At 46.0% G+C, this 20,252-nt stretch overlaps 20 non-coding genes across 20 annotated transcripts; all 20 read right to left on the bottom strand.

The window, feature by feature from the left end:
- Positions 1-1,309: 1,309 nt before the first annotated feature.
- On the bottom strand, positions 1,310-1,382 carry TRNAH-AUG. Its single transcript has one exon. It is a non-coding gene; the product is annotated as a tRNA-His (tRNA).
- Positions 1,383-2,977: 1,595 nt separating this feature from the next.
- Positions 2,978-3,050, bottom strand: TRNAR-ACG. Its single transcript has one exon. It is a non-coding gene; the product is annotated as a tRNA-Arg (tRNA).
- Positions 3,051-3,915: 865 nt separating this feature from the next.
- On the bottom strand, positions 3,916-3,988 carry TRNAH-AUG. Its single transcript has one exon. It is a non-coding gene; the product is annotated as a tRNA-His (tRNA).
- A 684-nt stretch (positions 3,989-4,672) lies between these two features.
- On the bottom strand, positions 4,673-4,745 carry TRNAR-ACG. Its single transcript has one exon. It is a non-coding gene; the product is annotated as a tRNA-Arg (tRNA).
- A 435-nt stretch (positions 4,746-5,180) lies between these two features.
- On the bottom strand, positions 5,181-5,253 carry TRNAH-AUG. Its single transcript has one exon. It is a non-coding gene; the product is annotated as a tRNA-His (tRNA).
- A 442-nt stretch (positions 5,254-5,695) lies between these two features.
- Positions 5,696-5,768, bottom strand: TRNAR-ACG. The gene has a single exon. It is a non-coding gene; the product is annotated as a tRNA-Arg (tRNA).
- Positions 5,769-7,161: 1,393 nt separating this feature from the next.
- On the bottom strand, positions 7,162-7,233 carry TRNAR-ACG. Its single transcript has one exon. It is a non-coding gene; the product is annotated as a tRNA-Arg (tRNA).
- Positions 7,234-7,676: 443 nt separating this feature from the next.
- Positions 7,677-7,749, bottom strand: TRNAR-ACG. The gene has a single exon. It is a non-coding gene; the product is annotated as a tRNA-Arg (tRNA).
- Positions 7,750-8,614: 865 nt separating this feature from the next.
- On the bottom strand, positions 8,615-8,687 carry TRNAH-AUG. Its single transcript has one exon. It is a non-coding gene; the product is annotated as a tRNA-His (tRNA).
- Positions 8,688-9,371: 684 nt separating this feature from the next.
- TRNAR-ACG lies at positions 9,372-9,444 on the bottom strand. Its single transcript has one exon. It is a non-coding gene; the product is annotated as a tRNA-Arg (tRNA).
- Positions 9,445-9,879: 435 nt separating this feature from the next.
- Positions 9,880-9,952, bottom strand: TRNAH-AUG. The gene has a single exon. It is a non-coding gene; the product is annotated as a tRNA-His (tRNA).
- Positions 9,953-10,393: 441 nt separating this feature from the next.
- On the bottom strand, positions 10,394-10,466 carry TRNAR-ACG. The gene has a single exon. It is a non-coding gene; the product is annotated as a tRNA-Arg (tRNA).
- Positions 10,467-11,859: 1,393 nt separating this feature from the next.
- Positions 11,860-11,931, bottom strand: TRNAR-ACG. The gene has a single exon. It is a non-coding gene; the product is annotated as a tRNA-Arg (tRNA).
- Positions 11,932-12,374: 443 nt separating this feature from the next.
- Positions 12,375-12,447, bottom strand: TRNAR-ACG. The gene has a single exon. It is a non-coding gene; the product is annotated as a tRNA-Arg (tRNA).
- A 712-nt stretch (positions 12,448-13,159) lies between these two features.
- On the bottom strand, positions 13,160-13,231 carry TRNAR-ACG. Its single transcript has one exon. It is a non-coding gene; the product is annotated as a tRNA-Arg (tRNA).
- A 909-nt stretch (positions 13,232-14,140) lies between these two features.
- TRNAC-ACA lies at positions 14,141-14,213 on the bottom strand. Its single transcript has one exon. It is a non-coding gene; the product is annotated as a tRNA-Cys (tRNA).
- A 450-nt stretch (positions 14,214-14,663) lies between these two features.
- Positions 14,664-14,736, bottom strand: TRNAR-ACG. Its single transcript has one exon. It is a non-coding gene; the product is annotated as a tRNA-Arg (tRNA).
- A 567-nt stretch (positions 14,737-15,303) lies between these two features.
- TRNAR-ACG lies at positions 15,304-15,376 on the bottom strand. The gene has a single exon. It is a non-coding gene; the product is annotated as a tRNA-Arg (tRNA).
- A 2,568-nt stretch (positions 15,377-17,944) lies between these two features.
- On the bottom strand, positions 17,945-18,016 carry TRNAR-ACG. The gene has a single exon. It is a non-coding gene; the product is annotated as a tRNA-Arg (tRNA).
- Positions 18,017-20,154: 2,138 nt separating this feature from the next.
- Positions 20,155-20,227, bottom strand: TRNAR-ACG. Its single transcript has one exon. It is a non-coding gene; the product is annotated as a tRNA-Arg (tRNA).
- Positions 20,228-20,252: the final 25 nt, after the last annotated feature.

Below are 20,252 nucleotides of genomic sequence, written 5' to 3' on the forward strand. Positions count from 1 at the left end.
TTCGATCCTTGGCTTTGGGAATGGAGCGGCCTTAAATCAACAGGTCTGTTGTCCCACCCAAAAGAGTAGCCTACAATCCAGCGAGGGGATTAGTAACTATGTCCGACGGTTGAAACTCTGGGTATACCACACCCAACCCCCGATTAATATCTCAGCGTTCACCTTGCAAGGTTGACCTTAGTCCATAAAATAATTTGCACTTCTCAATCATTATACCGTGAACCCTTGTCTAAAGGGCTAATTTACTTTGGACAACTATTAAGAAATCCGACTCCATTGGGGATCAAACCCAGGATCTCTAGTTTCGTAGACCAACACCGTATCCATTGGGCCATGGAGTCTTGATGTTGAACAAAACCCTTTCAACTTGAGGGTGTGGTTGAGTGGAAGGTGGGTTCATCCATCCCTAAGCAAATGTCGGGTGTGGCTTTGAGAATGGAGCGGCCTTAAATCTACAGGTCAGTTGTCCCACCCAAAAGAGTTGCCTACAATCCAGCGAGGGGATTAGTCACTATGTCCGACAGGCCTATTGTCCCACCCAAAAGAGGTGCCTACAATCCAGCGAGGGGATTAGTCACTATGTCCGACGGTTGAATCCCTGGGTATACCACCCCACCCCCCAATTGCCATATTTTGGGTGAGTTGTGACAGCGTTCACCTTGCAAAGTTGACCATAGTCTACAAAATAATTTGAACTTCTCAATCATTATACCATGAACCCTTGTCTAAAGGGCTAATTTTGAATTCTATTTTTATTTTGGACAACTAGTTTAAGAAAACCAACTCCACTGGGGATTGAACCCAGAATCTTTGGTTTCGTAAACCAGCACCATATCAATTGGGCCATGGAGTCTTGATGTTAAACAAAACCCTTTCAACTTGGGGGTGTGGTTGAGTGGAAGGTGGGTTCATCCATCCCTAAGCAAACGTCGGGTGTGGCTTTGGGAATGGAGCGGCATTAAATCTACAGGTCTGTTGTCCCACCCAAAAGAGTTGCCTACAATCCAGCGAGGGGATTAGTCACTATGTCCGACAGGCCTGTTGTCCCACCCAAAAGAGGTGCTTACAATCCAGCGAGGGGATTAGTCACAATGTCCGACGGTTGAATCCCTGGGTATACCACCCCCTCCCCCTAATTGCCATATGTTGGGTGATTGCCATATGTTGGGTGAGTTGTGACAGCGTTCACCTTGCAAGGTTGACCACAGTCCACAAAATAATTTGCATTTCTCAATCATTATACCGTGAACCCTTGTCTAAAGGGCTAATTTTGAATTCTATTTTTATTTTGGACAACGATTCAAAAATTCGACTCCACTGGGGATCGAACCCAGAATCTCTGGTTTCATAGACCAACACCTTATCCATTGGGCCATGGAATCTTGATGTTAAACAAAACCCTTTCAACCTGGGGGTGTGGTTGAGTGGAAGGTGGGTTCATCCATCCCTAAGCAAACGTCAAGGGTTCGATCCTTGGCTTTGGGAATGGAGCGGCCTTAAATCTACAAGTCAGTTGTCCCACCCAAAAGAGTTGCCTACAATCCAGTGAGGGGATTAGTCACTATGTCCGACGGTTGAAACTCTGGGTATACCACCCCACCCCCCAATTACTATCTCAGCGTTCACCTTGCAAAGTTGAGCGTGAACCCTTGTCTAAAGGGCTAATTTTGAATTCTATTTTTATTTTTGATAATTATTAAGAAATCCGACTCCACTAGGGATCGTCCCCAGAATCTCTGGTTTCATAGACCAGCACCGTATCCATTGGGCCAAGGAGTCTTGATCTTAAAAAAAACCTTTTAAACCTGGGGGTGTGGTTGAGTGGAAGGTGGGTTCATCCATCTCTAAGCAAACGTTAGGAGTGTGGCTTTGGGAATGGAGCGGCCTTAAATCTAAAGGTCAGTTATCCCACCCAAAAGAGTTGCCTACAATCTAGCTAGGGGATTAGTCTCTGTGTCCGACAGGCCAGTTGTCCAACCCAAAATAGGTACCTACAATCCTGTGAGGGGATTACCCCAATTGCCATATTATGGGTGAGTTATTTTGGACAACTATTAAGAAATCCGACTCCACTGGGGTCAAACCCAGAATCTCTGGTTTCGTAGACTAGCACCTTATCCATTGGGCCATGAAGTCCTGATGTTAAACAAAACCCTTTCAACCTGGGGGTGTGGTTGAGTGGAAGGTGGGTTCATCCATCCCTAAGCAAACGTCAATGGTTCAATCCTTGGCTTTGGGAATGGAGCTGCCTTAAATCTACAGGTCAGTTGTCCCACACAAAAGAGTTACCTACAATCCAGCGAGGGGATTACCCAAAAAAGGTGCCTACAATCCAGCGAGGGGAGTAGTCGCTATGTCCGACGGTTGAAACTCTGGGTATACCACCCCCCAATTACTATCTCAGCATTCACCTAGCAAGGTTGACCCTAGTCCACAGAATAATTTGCACTTCTCAATCATTATACCGTGAATCCTTGTCTAAAAGGCTAATTTTGAATTCTATTTTTATTTTGGACAACTATTAAGAAATTCGACTCCACTAGGGATCAAACCCAAAATCTCTGGTTTCGTAGACCAGCACCTTATCTATTGGGCCATGGAGTCTTGATGTTAAACAAAACCCTTTAAACCTGGGGGTGTGGTTTAGTGGAAGGTGGGTTCATCCATCCCCAAGCAAACGTCATGGGTGTGGCTTTTGGAATGGAGCGGCCTTAAATCTACAGGTCAGTTGTCCCACCCAAAAGAGTTGCCTACAATCCAGCAAGGGGTTTAGTCACTATGTCCGACGGTTGAATCCCTGGGTATACGACCCCCACCCCCCAATAGCATATTTTGGATAAGTTGTAACAACGTTCCCCATGCAAGGTTGACCATAGTCCACAGAGTAATTTGCACTTTTCAATCATTATACCGTGAACCCTTGTCTAAAGGGCTAATTTTGAATTCTATTTTTATTTTGGACAACTATTAGGAAATCCGACTCCACTGGGGATCGAACCCAAAATCTCTAGTTTCGTAAACCAGCACGTTATCCATTGGGCCATGGAGTCTTGTTGATGTTAAACAAAACCCTTTCAACCTGGGGGTGTGGTTGAGTGGAAGGTGGGTTCATCCATCCCTAAGCAAACGTCAAGGGTTCAATCCTTGGCTTTGGGAATGGAGCGGCCTTAAATCTACAGGTCAGTTGTCCCACCCAAAAGAGTTGCCTACAATCCAGCGAGGGAATTAGTCACTATGTCCGCCAGGCCAGTTGTCCCACCCAAAAGAGGTGCCTACAATCCAGCGAGGAGATTAGTCTCTATTTCCGACGGTTGAAACCCTGGGTATACCACCCCCACCCCCCAATTGCCATATCTGTCACCTTGCAAGGTTGACCCGAGTCCACAGAATAATTTGCACTTCTCAATCATTATACCGTGAACCCTTGTCTAAAGGGCTAATTTTGAATTCTATTTTTCTTTTGGACAACTATTAAGAAATTCGACTCCACTAGGGATCAAACCCAGAATCTCTGATTTCGTAGACCATCACCTTATCCATTGGGCCATGGAGTGGAAGGTAGGTTCATCCATCCCTAAGCAAACGTCAAGGGTGTGGCTTTGGGAATGGAGCGGCCTTAAATCTACACGTCAGTTGTCCCACCGAAAAGAGTTGCCTACAATCCAGCGAGGGGATTAGTCACTATGTCCGACAGGCCAGTTGTCCCACCCAAAAGAGGTGCCTCGGTTGAATCCCTGAGTATACCACCCCCACCCCCCAATTGCCATATTTTGGGTGAGATGTGACAGCGTTCACCTTGCAAAGTTGACCATAGTCCACAGAATAATTTGCACTTCTCAATCATTATACCGTGAACCCTTGTCTAAAGGGATAATTTTGAATTCTATTTTTATTTTGGACAACAATTAAGAAATCCGACTCCACTGGGGATCGTCCCCAGAATCTCTGGTTTCATAGACCAGCACCTTATCCATTGGGCCATGGAGTCTTGATGTTAAAAAAAACCCTTTAAACCTGGGGGTGTGGTTGAGTGGAAGGTGGGTTCATCCATCTCTAAGCAAACGTCAGGGGTGTGGCTTTGGGAATGGAGCGGCCTTAAATCTACAGGTCAGTTGTCCCACCCAAAAGAGTTGCCTACAATCTAGCTAGGGGATTAGTCTCTATGTCCGACAGGCCAGTTGTCCAACCCAAAATAGGTACCTACAATCCAGCGAGGGGATTACCCCAATTGCCATATTTTGGGTGAGTTATTTTGGACAACTATTAAGAAATCCGTCTCCACTGGGATCGAACCCAGAATCTCTGGTTTCGTAGACCAGCACCTTATCCATTGGACCATGAAGTCTTGATGTTAAACAAAACCCTTTCAACCTGGGGGTGTGGTTGAGTGGAAGGTGGGTTCATCCATCCCTAAGCAAACGTCAAGGGTTCGATCCTTGGCTTTGGGAATGGAGCTGCCTTAAACCTACAGGTCAGTTGTCCCACCCAAAAGAGTTACCTACAATCCAGCGAGGGGATTACCCAAAAAAGGTGCCTACAATCCAGCGAGGGGATTAGTCGCTATGTCTGAGTCCACAGAATAATTTGCACTTCTCAATCATTATACCGTGAACCATTGTCTAAAGGGCTAATTTTGAATTCTATTTTTATTTTGGACAACTATTATGAAATTCGACTCCACTGGGGATCGAACCCAGAATCTCTGGTTTCGTAGACCAGCACCTTATCCATTGGGCCATGAAGTCTATATGTTAAACAAAACCCTTTCAACCTGGGGGTGTGGTTGAGTGGAAGGTAGGTTCATCCATCCCTAAGCAAACGTCAAGGGTGTGGCTTTGGGAATGGAGCGGCCTTAAATCTACACGTCAGTTGTCCCACCGAAAAGAGTTGCTTACAATCCAGCGAGGGGATTAGTGACTATGTCCGACATGCCAGTTGTCTCACCCAAAAGAGGTGCCTACCTGGAGGGGATTAGTCACTATGTCCGACGGTTGAATCCCTGGGTATACCACCCCCACCCCCCAATTGCCATATTTTGGGTGAGTTGTGACAGCGTTTACCTTGCAAAGTTGACCATAGTCCACAAAATAATTTGCACTTCTCAATCATTATACCGTGAACCCTTGTCTAAAGGGCTAATTTTGAATTCTATTTTTATTTTGGACAACAATTAAGAAATCCGACTCCACTGGGGATTGTCCCCAGAATCTCTGGTTTCATAGACCAGCACCTTATCCATTGGGCCATGGAGTCTTGATGTTAAAAAAAAACCCTTTAAACCTGGGGGTGTGGTTGAGTGGAAGGTGGGTTCATCCATCTCTAAGCAAACGTCAGGGGTGTGGCTTTGGGAATGGAGCGGCCTTAAATCTACAGGTTAGTTGTCCCACCCAAAAAAGTTGCGGCGTTAAATCTACAGGTCAGTTGTCCCACCCAAAAGAGTTGCCAACAATCCAGCGAGGGGATTAGTCAATATGTCCGACAGGCCAGTTGTCCCACCCAAAAGAGGTGCGTTGTCCGACTGTTGAATCCCTGGGTATACCACCCACACCGCCTGATTGCCATATTTTGGGTGAGTTGTGAGAGCGTTCACCTTGCAAGGTTGACCAATTTGCACTTCTCAATCATTATACCGTGAACTTTGTCTAAAGGTCTAATTTTGAAGTCTATTTTTATTTTGGACAACAATTAAGAAATTCGACTCCACTAGGGATCGAACCCAAAATCTCTGGTTTCGTAGACTAGCACCTTATCCATTGGGCCATGGAGTCTTGATGTTAAACTAAACCCTTTCAACCTGGGGGTGTGGTTGAGTGGAAGGTGGGTTCATCCATCCCTAAGCAAACGTCAAGGGTGTGGCTTTGGGAATGGAGCGGCCTTAATTCTACAGGTCAGTTGTCCCACCCAAAAAAGTTGCGGCCTTAAATCTACAGGTCAGTTGTCCCACCCAAAAGATTTGCCTACAATCCAGCGAGAGGATTAGTCAATATGTCTGACAGGCCAGTTGTCCCACCCAAAAGAGGTGCCCTATGTCCGACGGTTGAATCCCTGGGTATACCACCCCCATCGCCCGATTGCCATATTTTGGGTGAGTTGTGAGAGCGTTCACTTGCAAGGTTGACCATAGTCCACAGAATAATTTGCACTTCTCAATCATTATACCGTGAACCTTGTCTAAAGGGCTAATTTTGAAGTCTATTTTTATTTTGGAAAACTATTAGAATATCCGACTCTATGGGGATCGAACCCAGAATCTCTGGTTTCGTAGACCAACACCATATCCATTGAGCCATGGAGTCTTGATGTTAAATAAAACCCTTTCAACCTAGGGGTGTGGTTGAGTGGAAGGTGGGTTCATCCATCCCTAAGCAAACGTCAAGGGTTCGATACTTGGCTTTGGGAATGGAGCGGCCTTAAATCAACAGATCTGTTGTCCCACCCAAAAGAGTTGCCTACAATCCAGCGAGGGGATTAGTAACTATGTCCGACGGTTGAAACTCTGGGTATACCACCCCCAACCCCCGATTACTATCTCAGCGTTCACCTTGCAAGGTTGACCTTAGTCAACAAAATAATTTGCACATCTCAATCATTATACCGTGAACCCTTATCTAAAGGGCTAATTTCCTTTAGACAACTATAAAGAAATTTGACTCCACTGGGGATCAAACCGAAGATCTCTAGTTTCGTAGACCAACACCTTATCCATTGGGTCATGGAGTCTTGATGTTGAACAAAACCCTTTCAACTTGAGGGTGTGGTTGAGTGGAAGGTGGGTTCATCCATCCCTAAGCAAACGTCGGGTGTGGCTTTGAGAATGGAGCGGCTTTAAATCTACAGGTCAGTTGTCCCACCAAAAAGAGTTGCCTACAATCCAGCGAGGGGATTAGTCACTATGTCCGACAGGCCTGTTGTCCCACCCAAAAGAGGTGCCTACAATCCAGCTAGGGAATTAGTCACTATGTCCGACGGTTGAATCCCTGGGTATACCACCCCCACCCCCCCAATTGCCATATTTTGGGTGAGTTGTGACAGCGTTCACCTTGCAAAGTTGACCATAGTCTACAAAATAATTTGCACTTCTCAATCATTATACCATGAACCCTTGTTTAAAGGGCTAATTTTGAATTCTAATTTTATTTTGGACAACTAGTTTAAGAAATCCAACTCCACTGGGGATTTAACCCAGAACCTCTGGTTTCGTAAACCAGCACCTTTCCATTGGGCCATGGAGTCTTGATGTTAAATTAAGCCCTTTCAACCTGGGGGTGTGGTTGAGTGGAAGGAGGGTTGATCCATCCCTAAGCAAATGTCGGGTGTGGCATTGGGAATGGAGCGGCCTTAAATCTACAGGTCAGTTGTCCCACCCAAAAGAGTTGCCTACAATCCAGCGAGTGGATTAGTCACAATGTCCGACAGGCCTGTTGTCCCACCACCCCCAAAAGAGGTGCTTACAATCCAGCGAGGGGATTAGTCACTATGTCCGACGGTTAAATCCCTGGGTATACCACCCCCACCCCCTAATTGCCTTATGATGGGTGAGTTGTGACAGCGTTCACCTTGCAAGGTTGACCATAGTCCACAGAGTAATTTGCACTTTTCAATCATTATACCGTGAACCCTTGTCTAAAGGGCTAATTTTGAATTCTATTTTTATTTTGGACAACTATTAGGAAATCCGACTCCACTGGGGATCGAACCCAAAATCTCTAGTTTCGTAAACCAGCACGTTATCCATTGGGCCATGGAGTCTTGTTGATGTTAAACAAAACCCTTTCAACCTGGGGGTGTGGTTGAGTGGAAGGTGGGTTCATCCATCCCTAAGCAAACGTCAAGGGTTCAATCCTTGGCTTTGGGAATGGAGCGGCCTTAAATCTACAGGTCAGTTGTCCCACCCAAAAGAGTTGCCTACAATCCAGCGAGGGAATTAGTCACTATGTCCGCCAGGCCAGTTGTCCCACCCAAAAGAGGTGCCTACAATCCAGCGAGGAGATTAGTCTCTATTTCCGACGGTTGAAACCCTGGGTATACCACCCCCACCCCCCAATTGCCATATCTGTCACCTTGCAAGGTTGACCCGAGTCCACAGAATAATTTGCACTTCTCAATCATTATACCGTGAACCCTTGTCTAAAGGGCTAATTTTGAATTCTATTTTTCTTTTGGACAACTATTAAGAAATTCGACTCCACTAGGGATCAAACCCAGAATCTCTGATTTCGTAGACCATCACCTTATCCATTGGGCCATGGAGTGGAAGGTAGGTTCATCCATCCCTAAGCAAACGTCAAGGGTGTGGCTTTGGGAATGGAGCGGCCTTAAATCTACACGTCAGTTGTCCCACCGAAAAGAGTTGCCTACAATCCAGCGAGGGGATTAGTCACTATGTCCGACAGGCCAGTTGTCCCACCCAAAAGAGGTGCCTCGGTTGAATCCCTGAGTATACCACCCCCACCCCCCAATTGCCATATTTTGGGTGAGATGTGACAGCGTTCACCTTGCAAAGTTGACCATAGTCCACAGAATAATTTGCACTTCTCAATCATTATACCGTGAACCCTTGTCTAAAGGGATAATTTTGAATTCTATTTTTATTTTGGACAACAATTAAGAAATCCGACTCCACTGGGGATCGTCCCCAGAATCTCTGGTTTCATAGACCAGCACCTTATCCATTGGGCCATGGAGTCTTGATGTTAAAAAAAACCCTTTAAACCTGGGGGTGTGGTTGAGTGGAAGGTGGGTTCATCCATCTCTAAGCAAACGTCAGGGGTGTGGCTTTGGGAATGGAGCGGCCTTAAATCTACAGGTCAGTTGTCCCACCCAAAAGAGTTGCCTACAATCTAGCTAGGGGATTAGTCTCTATGTCCGACAGGCCAGTTGTCCAACCCAAAATAGGTACCTACAATCCAGCGAGGGGATTACCCCAATTGCCATATTTTGGGTGAGTTATTTTGGACAACTATTAAGAAATCCGTCTCCACTGGGATCGAACCCAGAATCTCTGGTTTCGTAGACCAGCACCTTATCCATTGGACCATGAAGTCTTGATGTTAAACAAAACCCTTTCAACCTGGGGGTGTGGTTGAGTGGAAGGTGGGTTCATCCATCCCTAAGCAAACGTCAAGGGTTCGATCCTTGGCTTTGGGAATGGAGCTGCCTTAAACCTACAGGTCAGTTGTCCCACCCAAAAGAGTTACCTACAATCCAGCGAGGGGATTACCCAAAAAAGGTGCCTACAATCCAGCGAGGGGATTAGTCGCTATGTCTGAGTCCACAGAATAATTTGCACTTCTCAATCATTATACCGTGAACCATTGTCTAAAGGGCTAATTTTGAATTCTATTTTTATTTTGGACAACTATTATGAAATTCGACTCCACTGGGGATCGAACCCAGAATCTCTGGTTTCGTAGACCAGCACCTTATCCATTGGGCCATGAAGTCTATATGTTAAACAAAACCCTTTCAACCTGGGGGTGTGGTTGAGTGGAAGGTAGGTTCATCCATCCCTAAGCAAACGTCAAGGGTGTGGCTTTGGGAATGGAGCGGCCTTAAATCTACACGTCAGTTGTCCCACCGAAAAGAGTTGCTTACAATCCAGCGAGGGGATTAGTGACTATGTCCGACATGCCAGTTGTCCCACCCAAAAGAGGTGCCTACCTGGAGGGGATTAGTCACTATGTCCGACGGTTGAATCCCTGGGTATACCACCCCCACCCCCCAATTGCCATATTTTGGGTGAGTTGTGACAGCGTTTACCTTGCAAAGTTGACCATAGTCCACAAAATAATTTGCACTTCTCAATCATTATACCGTGAACCCTTGTCTAAAGGGCTAATTTTGAATTCTATTTTTATTTTGGACAACAATTAAGAAATCCGACTCCACTGGGGATTGTCCCCAGAATCTCTGGTTTCATAGACCAGCACCTTATCCATTGGGCCATGGAGTCTTGATGTTAAAAAAAACCCTTTAAACCTGGGGGTGTGGTTGAGTGGAAGGTGGGTTCATCCATCTCTAAGCAAACGTCAGGGGTGTGGCTTTGGGAATGGAGCGGCCTTAAATCTACAGGTCAGTTGTCCCACCCAAAAAAGTTGCGGCGTTAAATCTACAGGTCAGTTGTCCCACCCAAAAGAGTTGCCAACAATCCAGCGAGGGGATTAGTCAATATGTCCGACAGGCCAGTTGTCCCACCCAAAAGAGGTGCGTTGTCCGACTGTTGAATCCCTGGGTATACCACCCACACCGCCTGATTACCATATTTTGGGTGAGTTGTGAGAGCGTTCACCTTGCAAGGTTGACCAATTTGCACTTCTCAATCATTATACCGTGAACTTTGTCTAAAGGTCTAATTTTAAAGTCTATTTTTATTTTGGACAACAATTAAGAAATTCGACTCCACTAGGGATCGAACCCAGAATCTCTGGTTTCGTAGACTAGCACCTTATCCATTGGGCCATGGAGTCTTGATGTTAAACTAAACCCTTTCAACCTGGGGGTGTGGTTGAGTGGAAGGTGGGTTCATCCATCCCTAAGCAATCGTCAAGGGTGTGGCTTTGGGAATGGAGCGGCCTTAATTCTACAGGTCAGTTGTCCCACCCAAAAAAGTTGCGGCCTTAAATCTACAGGTCAGTTGTCCCACCCAAAAGATTTGCCTACAATCCAGCGAGAGGATTAGTCAATATGTCTGACAGGCCAGTTGTCCCACCCAAAAGAGGTGCCCTATGTCCGACGGTTGAATCCCTGGGTATACCACCCCCATCGCCCGATTGCCATATTTTGGGTGAGTTGTGAGAGCGTTCACTTGCAAGGTTGACCATAGTCCACAGAATAATTTGCACTTCTCAATCATTATACCGTGAACCTTGTCTAAAGGGCTAATTTTGAAGTCTATTTTTATTTTGGAAAACTATTAGAATATCCGACTCTATGGGGATCGAACCCAGAATCTCTGGTTTCGTAGACCAACACCATATCCATTGAGCCATGGAGTCTTGATGTTAAATAAAACCCTTTCAACCTAGGGGTGTGGTTGAGTGGAAGGTGGGTTCATCCATCCCTAAGCAAACGTCAAGGGTTCGATACTTGGCTTTGGGAATGGAGCGGCCTTAAATCAACAGATCTGTTGTCCCACCCAAAAGAGTTGCCTACAATCCAGCGAGGGGATTAGTAACTATGTCCGACGGTTGAAACTCTGGGTATACCACCCCCAACCCCCGATTACTATCTCAGCGTTCACCTTGCAAGGTTGACCTTAGTCAACAAAATAATTTGCACATCTCAATCATTATACCGTGAACCCTTATCTAAAGGGCTAATTTGCTTTAGACAACTATAAAGAAATTTGACTCCACTGGGGATCAAACCGAAGATCTCTAGTTTCGTAGACCAACACCTTATCCATTGGGTCATGGAGTCTTGATGTTGAACAAAACCCTTTCAACTTGAGGGTGTGGTTGAGTGGAAGGTGGGTTCATCCATCCCTAAGCAAACGTCGGGTGTGGCTTTGAGAATGGAGCGGCTTTAAATCTACAGGTCAGTTGTCCCACCAAAAAGAGTTGCCTACAATCCAGCGAGGGGATTAGTCACTATGTCCGACAGGCCTGTTGTCCCACCCAAAAGAGGTGCCTACAATCCAGCTAGGGAATTAGTCACTATGTCCGACGGTTGAATCCCTGGGTATACCACCCCCACCCCCCCAATTGCCATATTTTGGGTGAGTTGTGACAGCGTTCACCTTGCAAAGTTGACCATAGTCTACAAAATAATTTGCACTTCTCAATCATTATACCATGAACCCTTGTTTAAAGGGCTAATTTTGAATTCTAATTTTATTTTGGACAACTAGTTTAAGAAATCCAACTCCACTGGGGATTAAACCCAGAACCTCTGGTTTCGTAAACCAGCACCTTTCCATTGGGCCATGGAGTCTTGATGTTAAATTAAGCCCTTTCAACCTGGGGGTGTGGTTGAGTGGAAGGAGGGTTGATCCATCCCAAAGCAAATGTCGGGTGTGGCATTGGGAATGGAGCGGCCTTAAATCTACAGGTCAGTTGTCCCACCCAAAAGAGTTGCCTACAATCCAGCGAGTGGATTAGTCACAATGTCCGACAGGCCTGTTGTCCCACCACCCCCAAAAGAGGTGCTTACAATCCAGCGAGGGGATTAGTCACTATGTCCGACGGTTAAATCCCTGGGTATACCACCCCCACCCCCTAATTGCCTTATGATGGGTGAGTTGTGACAGCGTTCACCTTGCAAGGTTGACCACAGTCCACAGAATAATTTGCACTTCTCAATCATTATACCGTGACCCCTTGTCTAAAGGGATAATTTTGAATTCTATTTTTATTTTGGACAACTATTAGGAAATTTGACTCCACTGGGGATCGAACCCAGAATCTCTGGTTTCGTAGACCAGCACCTTATCCATTGGGCCATGGAGTCTTGATGTTAAACAAAACCCTTTCAACCTGGGGGTGTGGTTGAGTGGAAGGTGGGTTCATCCATCCCTAAGCAAACGTCAAGGGTTCGATCCTTGGCTTTGGGTATGGAGCGGCCTTAAATCTACAAGACAGTTGTCCCACCCAAAAGAGTTGCCTACAATCCAGCGAGGGGATTAGTCACTATGTCCGACGGTTAAAACTCTGGGTATACCACCCCCCAATTACTATCTCTGCGTTCACCTTGCAAAGTTGAGCATGAACCCTTGTCTAAAGGGCTAATTTTGAATTCTATTTTTATTTTTGACAATTATTAAGAAATCCGACTCCACTGGGGATCATCCCCAGAATCTCTGGTTTCATAGACCAGCACCTTATCCATTGGGCCAAGGAGTCTTGATGTTAAAAAAAAAACCTTTTAAACCTAGGAGTGTGGTTGAGTGGAAGGTGGGTTCATCCATCTCTAAGCAAACGTCAGGGGTGTGGCTTTGGGAATGGAGCGGCCTTAAATCTAAAGGTCAGTATTCCCACCCAAAAGAGTTGCCTACAATCTAGCTAGGGGATTAGTCTCTATGTCCGACAGGCCAGTTGTCCAACCCAAAATAGGTACCTACAATCCAGTTGTCCAACCCAAAATAGGTACCTACAATCCAGTGAGGGGATTACCCCAATTGCCATATTATGGGTGAGTTATTTTGGACAACTATTAAAAAATCAAACTCCACTGGGATTGAACCCAGAATCTCTGGTTTCGTAGACCAGCACCTTATCCATTGGGCCATGAAGTCTTGATGTTAAACAAAACCCTTTCAACCTGGGGGTGTGGTTGAGTGGAAGGTGGGTTCATCCATCCCTAAGCAAACGTCAAGGGTTCGATCCTTGGCATTGGGAATGGAGCTGCCTTAAATCTACAGGTCAGTTGTCCCACACAAAAGAGTTACCTACAATCCAGCGAGGGGATTACCCAAAAAAGGTGCCTACAATCCAGCGAGGGGATTAGTCGCTATGTCCGACGATTGAAACTCTGGGTATACCACCCCCCAATTACTATCTCAGCATTCACCTTGGAAGGTTGACCTTAGTCCACAGAATAATTTGCACTTCTCAATCATTATACCGTGAACCCTTGTCTAAAAGGCTAATTTTGAATTCTATTTTTATTTTGGACAACTATTAAGAAATCCGACTCCACTAGGTATCAAACCCAAAATCTCTGGTTTCGTAGACCAGCACCTTATCTATTGGGCCATGGAGTCTTTATGTTAAACACAACCCTTTAAACCTGGGGGTGTGGTTTAGTGGAAGGTGGGTTCATCCATCCCCAAGCAAACGTCAAGGGTGTGGCTTTTGGAATGGAGCGGCCTTAAATCTACAGGTCAGTTGTCCCACCCAAAAGAGTTGCCTACAATCCAGCAAGGGGTTTAGTCACTATGTCCGGAAGGCCAGTTATCCCACCCAAAAGAGGTGCCTACACAATCCAGCGAGGGGATTAGGCACTATGTTCGACGGTTGAATTCCTGGGTATACGACCCCCACCCCCCAATAGCATATCTTGGATAAGTTGTAACAACGTTCCCCATGCAAGGTTGACCATAGTCCACAAAGTAATTTGCACTTCTCAATCATTATACCGTGAACCCTTGTCTAAAGGGCTAATTTTGAATTCTATTTTTATTTTGGACAACTATTAGGAAATCCGACTCCACTGGGGATCAAACCCAGAGTCTCTAGTTTTGTAAACTAGCACGTTATCCATTGGGCCATGGAGTCTTGTTGATGTTAAACAAAACCCTTTCAACCTGAGGGTGTGGTTGAGTGGAAGGTGGGTTCATCCATCCCTAAGCAAACGTCAAGGGTTCAATCCTTGGCTTTGGGAATGGAGCGGCCTTAAATCTACAGGTCTGTTGTCCCACCCAAAAGAGTTGCCTACAATCCAGCGAGGTGATTAGTCACTATGTCCGCCAGGCCAGTTGTCCCACCCAAAAGAGGTGCCTACAATCCAGCGAGGAGATTAGTCACTATTTCCGACGGTTGAAACCCTGGGTATACCACCCACACCCCCCAATTGCCATATTTTGGGTGAGTTGTGACAGCGTTTACCCTGTAAGGTTGACTCGAGTCCACAGAATAATTTGCACTTCTCAATCATTATACCGTGAACCCTTGTCTAAAGGGCTAATTTTGAATTCTATTTTTATTTTGGACAACTATTAAGAAATTCAACTCCACTGGGAATCGAACCCAGAATCTCTGGCTTCGTAGACCAGCACCTTATCCATTGGGCCATGGAGTCTATATGTTAAACAAAACCCTTTCAACCTGGGGGTGTGGTTGAGTGGAAGGTAGGTTCATCCATCCCTAAGCAAACGTCAAGGGAGTGGCTTTGGGAATGGAGCGGCCTTAAATCTACACGTCAGTTGTCCCACCGAAAAGAGTTGCCTACAATCCAGGGGATTAGTCACTATGTCTGACAGGCCAGTTGTCCCACCCAAAAGAGGTGCCTACCTGTAGGGGATTAGTCACTATGTCCGACGGTTAAATCCCTGGGTATACCACCCCCACCCCCCAATTGCCATATTTTGGGTGAGTTGTGACAGCGTTCACCTTGCAAAGTTGACCATAGTCCACAGAATAGGCACCTCTGGAGGGGATTAGTCACTATGTCCGACGGTTGAAGCCCTGGGTATACCACCCCCACCCCCCAATTACCATATTTTGGGTGAGTTGTGACAGCGTTCACCTTGCAAAGTTGACAATAGTCCACAGAATAATTTGCACTTCTCAATCATTATACCGTGAACCCTTGTCTAAAGGGCTAATTTTGAATTCTATTTTTATTTTGGACAACAATTAAGAAATCCGACTCCACTGGGGATCGAACCCAGAATCTCTGGTTTCGTAGACCAGCACCTTATCCATTGGGCCATGGAGTCTTGATGTTAAACTAAACCCTTTCAACCTGGGGGTGTGGTTGAGTGGAAGGTGGGTTCATCCATCCCTAAGCAAACGTCAAGGATGTGGCTTTGGGAATGGAGCGGCCTTAAATCTACAGGTCAGTTGTCCCACCCAAAAGAGTTGCGGCCTTAAATCTACAGGTCAGTTGTCCCACCCAAAAGATTTGCCTACAATCCAGCGAGGGGATTAGTCAATATGTCCGACAGACCAGTTGTCCCACCCAAAAGAGGTGCGTACAATCCAGCGAGGGGATTAGTCCCTATGCCCCCCGATTGCCATATTTTTGGTGAGTTGTGACAGCGTTCACCTTACAAGGTTGACCATATTCCACAGAATAATTTGCTCTTCTCAATCATTATACCGTGAACCCTTGTCTAAAGGGCTAATTTTGAAGTCTATTTTTATTTTGGACAACTATTAGGAAATCCGACTCTATGGGGATCGAACCATTATACCGTGAACCCTTGTCTAACGGGCTAATTTTGAAGTCTATTTTTATTTTGGACAACTATTAGGAAATCCGACTCTATGGGGATCTTACCCAGAATCTCTGGTTTCGTAGACCAGCACCTTATCCATTGGGCCATGGAGTCTTGATGTTAAATAAAACCCTTTCAACATGGGGGTGTGGTTGAGTGGAAGGTGGGTTCATCCATCCCTAAGCAAACGTCAAGGGTTCGATCCTTGGCTTTGGGAATGGAGCGGCCTTAAATCAACAGGTCAGTTGTCCCACCAAAAGAGTTGCCTACGATCCGGCGAGGGGATTAATAACTATGCCCGACGGTTGAAACTCTGGGTATACCACCCCTAACCCCCAATTACTATCTCAGCGTTCACCTTGCGAGGTTGACCTTAGTCCACAGAATAATTTGCACTTCTCAATCGTTATACCCCGTGAACCCTTGTCTAAAGGGCTAATTTACTTTGGACAACTATTTTGAAATTCGACTCCACTGGGGATCAAACCCAAGATCTCAGGTTTCGTATACCAACACCTTATCAATTGGGCCATGGAGGTGTGGTTGAGTGGAAGGTGGGTTCATCCATCCCTAAGCAAACGTCAAGGGTGTGGCTTTGGGAATGGAGCGGCCTTAAATCTACAGGTCAGTTGTCGCACCCAAAAGAGTTGTGGCCGACAGGCCTGTCGCACCCAAAAGAGTTGCCTACAATCCAGCGAGGGGATTAGTCAATATGTCCGACAGGCCTGTTGTTCCACCCAAAAGAGGTGCGTACAATCCAGCGAGGGGATTAGTCCCTATGTCCGACGGTTGAAACTCTGGGTATACCACCCCCAACCCCCAATTACTATCTCAGCGTTCACCTTGCAAGGTTGACCTTAGTCCACAGAATAATTTGCACTTCCCATCAAATCCAGGATCTCTGGTTTCGTAGACCAACACCTTATCCATTGGGCCATGGAGTCTTGATGTTAAACAAAACCCTTTCAACCTGAGGGTGTGGTTGAGTGGAAGGTGGGTTCATCCATCCCGAAGCAAACGTCGGGTGTGGCTTTGGGAATGGAGCGGCCTTAAATCTACAGGTCAGTTGTCCCACCCAAAAGAGTTGCCTACAATCCAGCGAGGGGATTAGTCACTATGTCCGACGGTTGAATCCCTGGGTATACCACCCCCACCCCCTAATTGCCATATGTTGGGTGAGTTGTGACAGCGTTCACCTTGCAAGGTTGACCATAGTCCACATATTAATTTGCACTTTTCAATCATTATACCGTGAACCCTTGTCTAAAGGGCTAATTTTGAATTCTATTTTTATTTTGGACAACTATTAGGAAATCCGACTCCACTAGGGATCAAACCCAGAATCTCTGGTTTCGTAGAGCAACACCTTATCCATTGGGCCATGGAGTCTTGATGTCAAACAAAACCCTTTCAACCTGGCGGTGTGGTTGAGTGGAAGGTGGGTTCATCCATCCCTAAGCAAACGTCAAGGGTTCGATCCTTGGCTTTGGGAATGGAGCGGTCTTAAATCTACAGGTCAGTTGTCCCACCCAAAAGAGTTGCCTACAATCCAACGAGGGGATTAGTCACTATGTCCGACGGTTGAAACTCTGGGTATACCACCCCCAATTACTATCTCAGCGTTCACCTTGCAAAGTTGAGCGTGAACCCTTGTCTAAAAGGCTAATTTTGAATTCTATTTTTATTTTTGACAATTATTAAGAAATCCGACTCCACTAGGGATCGTCCCCAAAATCTCTGGTTTCATAGACCAGCACCTTATCCATTGGGCCATGGAGTCTTGATGTTAAAAAAAAACCCTTTAAACCCGGGGGTGTGGTTGTGTGGAAGGTGGGTTCATCCATCTCTAAGCAAACGTCAGGGGTGTGGCTTTGGGAATGGAGCGGCCTTAAATCTACAAGTCAGTTGTCCCACCCAAAAGAGTTGCCTACAATCTAGCTAGGGGATTAGTCTCTGTGTCCGACAGGCCAGTTGTCCAACCCAAAATAGGTACCTACAATCCAGCGAGGGGATTACCCCAATTGCCATATTTTGGGTGAGTTATTTTGGACAACTATTAAGAAAATCCGACTCCACTGGGATTGAACCCAGAATCTCTGGATTCGTAGACCAGCACCTTATCCATTGGGCCATGAAGTCTTGATGTTAAACAAAACCCTTTCAACCTGGGGGTGTGGTTGAGTGGAAGGTGGGTTCATCCATCCCTAAGCAAACGTCAAGGGTTCGATCCTTGGCTTTGGGAATGGAGCTGGCTTAAACCTACAGGTCAGTTGTCCCACCCAAAAGAGTTACCTACAATCCAGCGAGGGGATTAACCAAAAAAGGTGCCTACAATCCAGCGAGGGGATTAGTCGCTATGTCCGACGGTTGAAACTCTGGGTATACCACCCCCCAATTACTATCTCAGCATTCACCTTGCAAGGTTGACCCTAGTCCACAGAATAATTTGCACTTCTCAATCACTATACCGTGAAGCATTGTCTAACAGGCTAATTTTGAAATCTATTTTTATTTTGGACAACTATTAAGAAATCCGACTCCATTAGGGATCAAACCCAGAATCTCTAGTTTCGTAGACCAGTACCTAATCCATTGGGACATGGAGTCTTAATGTTAAACAAAACCCTTTAAACCTGGGGGTGTGGTTTAGTGGAAGGTGGGTTCATCCATCCCCAAGCAAACGTGGGTGTGGCTTTTGGAATGGAGCGGCATTAAATCTACAGGTCAGTTGTCCCACCCAAAAGGGTTGCCTACAATCCAGCAAGGGGTTTAGTCACTATGTCCGGAAGGCCAGTTATCCCACTCAAAAGAGGTGCCTACAATCCAGCGAGGGGATTAGACACTATGTGCGACTGTTGAATCCCTGGGTATACCACCCCCACCCCCCAATTACTATCTCAGCGTTCACCTTGCAAGGTTGACCTTAGTCCACAGAATAATTTGCACTTCCCATCAAACCCAGGATCTCTGGTTTCATAGACCAACACCTTATCCATTGGGCCATGGAGTCTTGATGTTAAACAAAACCCTTTCAACCTGAGGGTGTGGTTGAGTGGAAGGTGGGTTCATCCATCCCTAAGCAGACGTCGGGTGTGGCTTTGGGAATGGAGCGGCCTTAAATCTATAGGTCAGTTGTCCCACCCAAAAGAGTTGCCTACAATCCAGCGAGGGGATTAGTCACTATGTCCGACAGGCCTGTTGTCCCACCCAAAAGAGGTGCCTACAATCCAGCGAGGGGATTAGTCACTATGTCCGACGGTTGAATCCCTGGGTATACCACCCCCACCCCCCCAAATGCCATATTTTGGGTGAGTTGTGACAGCGTTCACCTAGCAAAGTTGACCATAGTCCACAAAATAATTTGCACTTCTCAATCATTATACCGTAAACCCTTGTCTAAAGGGCTAATTTTGAATTCTATTTTTATTTTGGACAACTATTAAGAAATCCAACTCCACTGGGGATCGAACCCAAAATCTCTGGTTTTGAAAACTAGCACCTTATCCATTGGGCCATGTAGTCTTGATGTTAAACTAAACCCTTTCAACCTGGAGGTGTGGTTGAGTGGAAGGTGGATTCATCCATCCCTAAGCAAACGTCAAGGGTGTGGCTTTGGGAATGGAGCGGCCTTAAATCTACAGGTCAGTTGTCCCACCCAAAACAGTTGTGGCCTTAAATCTACAGGTCAGTTGTCCCACCCAAAAGAGTTGCCTACAATCCAGCGAGGGGATTAGTCCCTATGTCCGACGGTTGAAACTCTGGGTATACCACCCCCAACCCCCAATTACTATCTCAGCGTTCACCTTGCAAGGTTGACCTTAGTCCACAGAATAATTTGCACTTCCCATCAAACCCAGGATCTCTGGTTTCGTAGACCAACACCTTATCCATTGGGCCATGGAGTCTTGATATTAAACAAAACCCTTTCAACCTGAGGGTGTGGTTGAGTGGAAGGTGGGTTCATCCATCCCTAAGCAAACGTCGGGTGTGGCTTTGGGAATGGAGCGGCCTTAAATCTACAGGTCAGTTGTCCCACCCAAAAGAGTTGCCTACAATCCAGCGAGGGGATTAGTCACTATGTCCGACGGTTGAATCCCTGGGTATACCACCCCCACCCCCTAATTGCCATATGTTGGGTGAGTTGTGACAGCGTTCACCATGCAAGGTTGACCATAGTCCACATATTAATTTGCACTTTTCAATCATTATACCGTGAACCCTTGTCTAAAGGGCTAATTTTGAATTCTATTTTTATTTTGGACAACTATTAGGAAATCCGACTCCACTAGGGATCAAACCCAGAATCTCTGGTTTCGTAGACCAGCACCTTATCCATTGGGCCATGGAGTCTTGATGTCAAACAAAACCCTTTCAA

The sequence above is a fragment of the Ipomoea nil genome, unplaced genomic scaffold (genome assembly GCF_001879475.1).
Source record: "Ipomoea nil cultivar Tokyo-kokei standard unplaced genomic scaffold, Asagao_1.1 scaffold0268, whole genome shotgun sequence".
Classification (NCBI taxonomy): Eukaryota; Viridiplantae; Streptophyta; class Magnoliopsida; order Solanales; family Convolvulaceae; genus Ipomoea; species Ipomoea nil.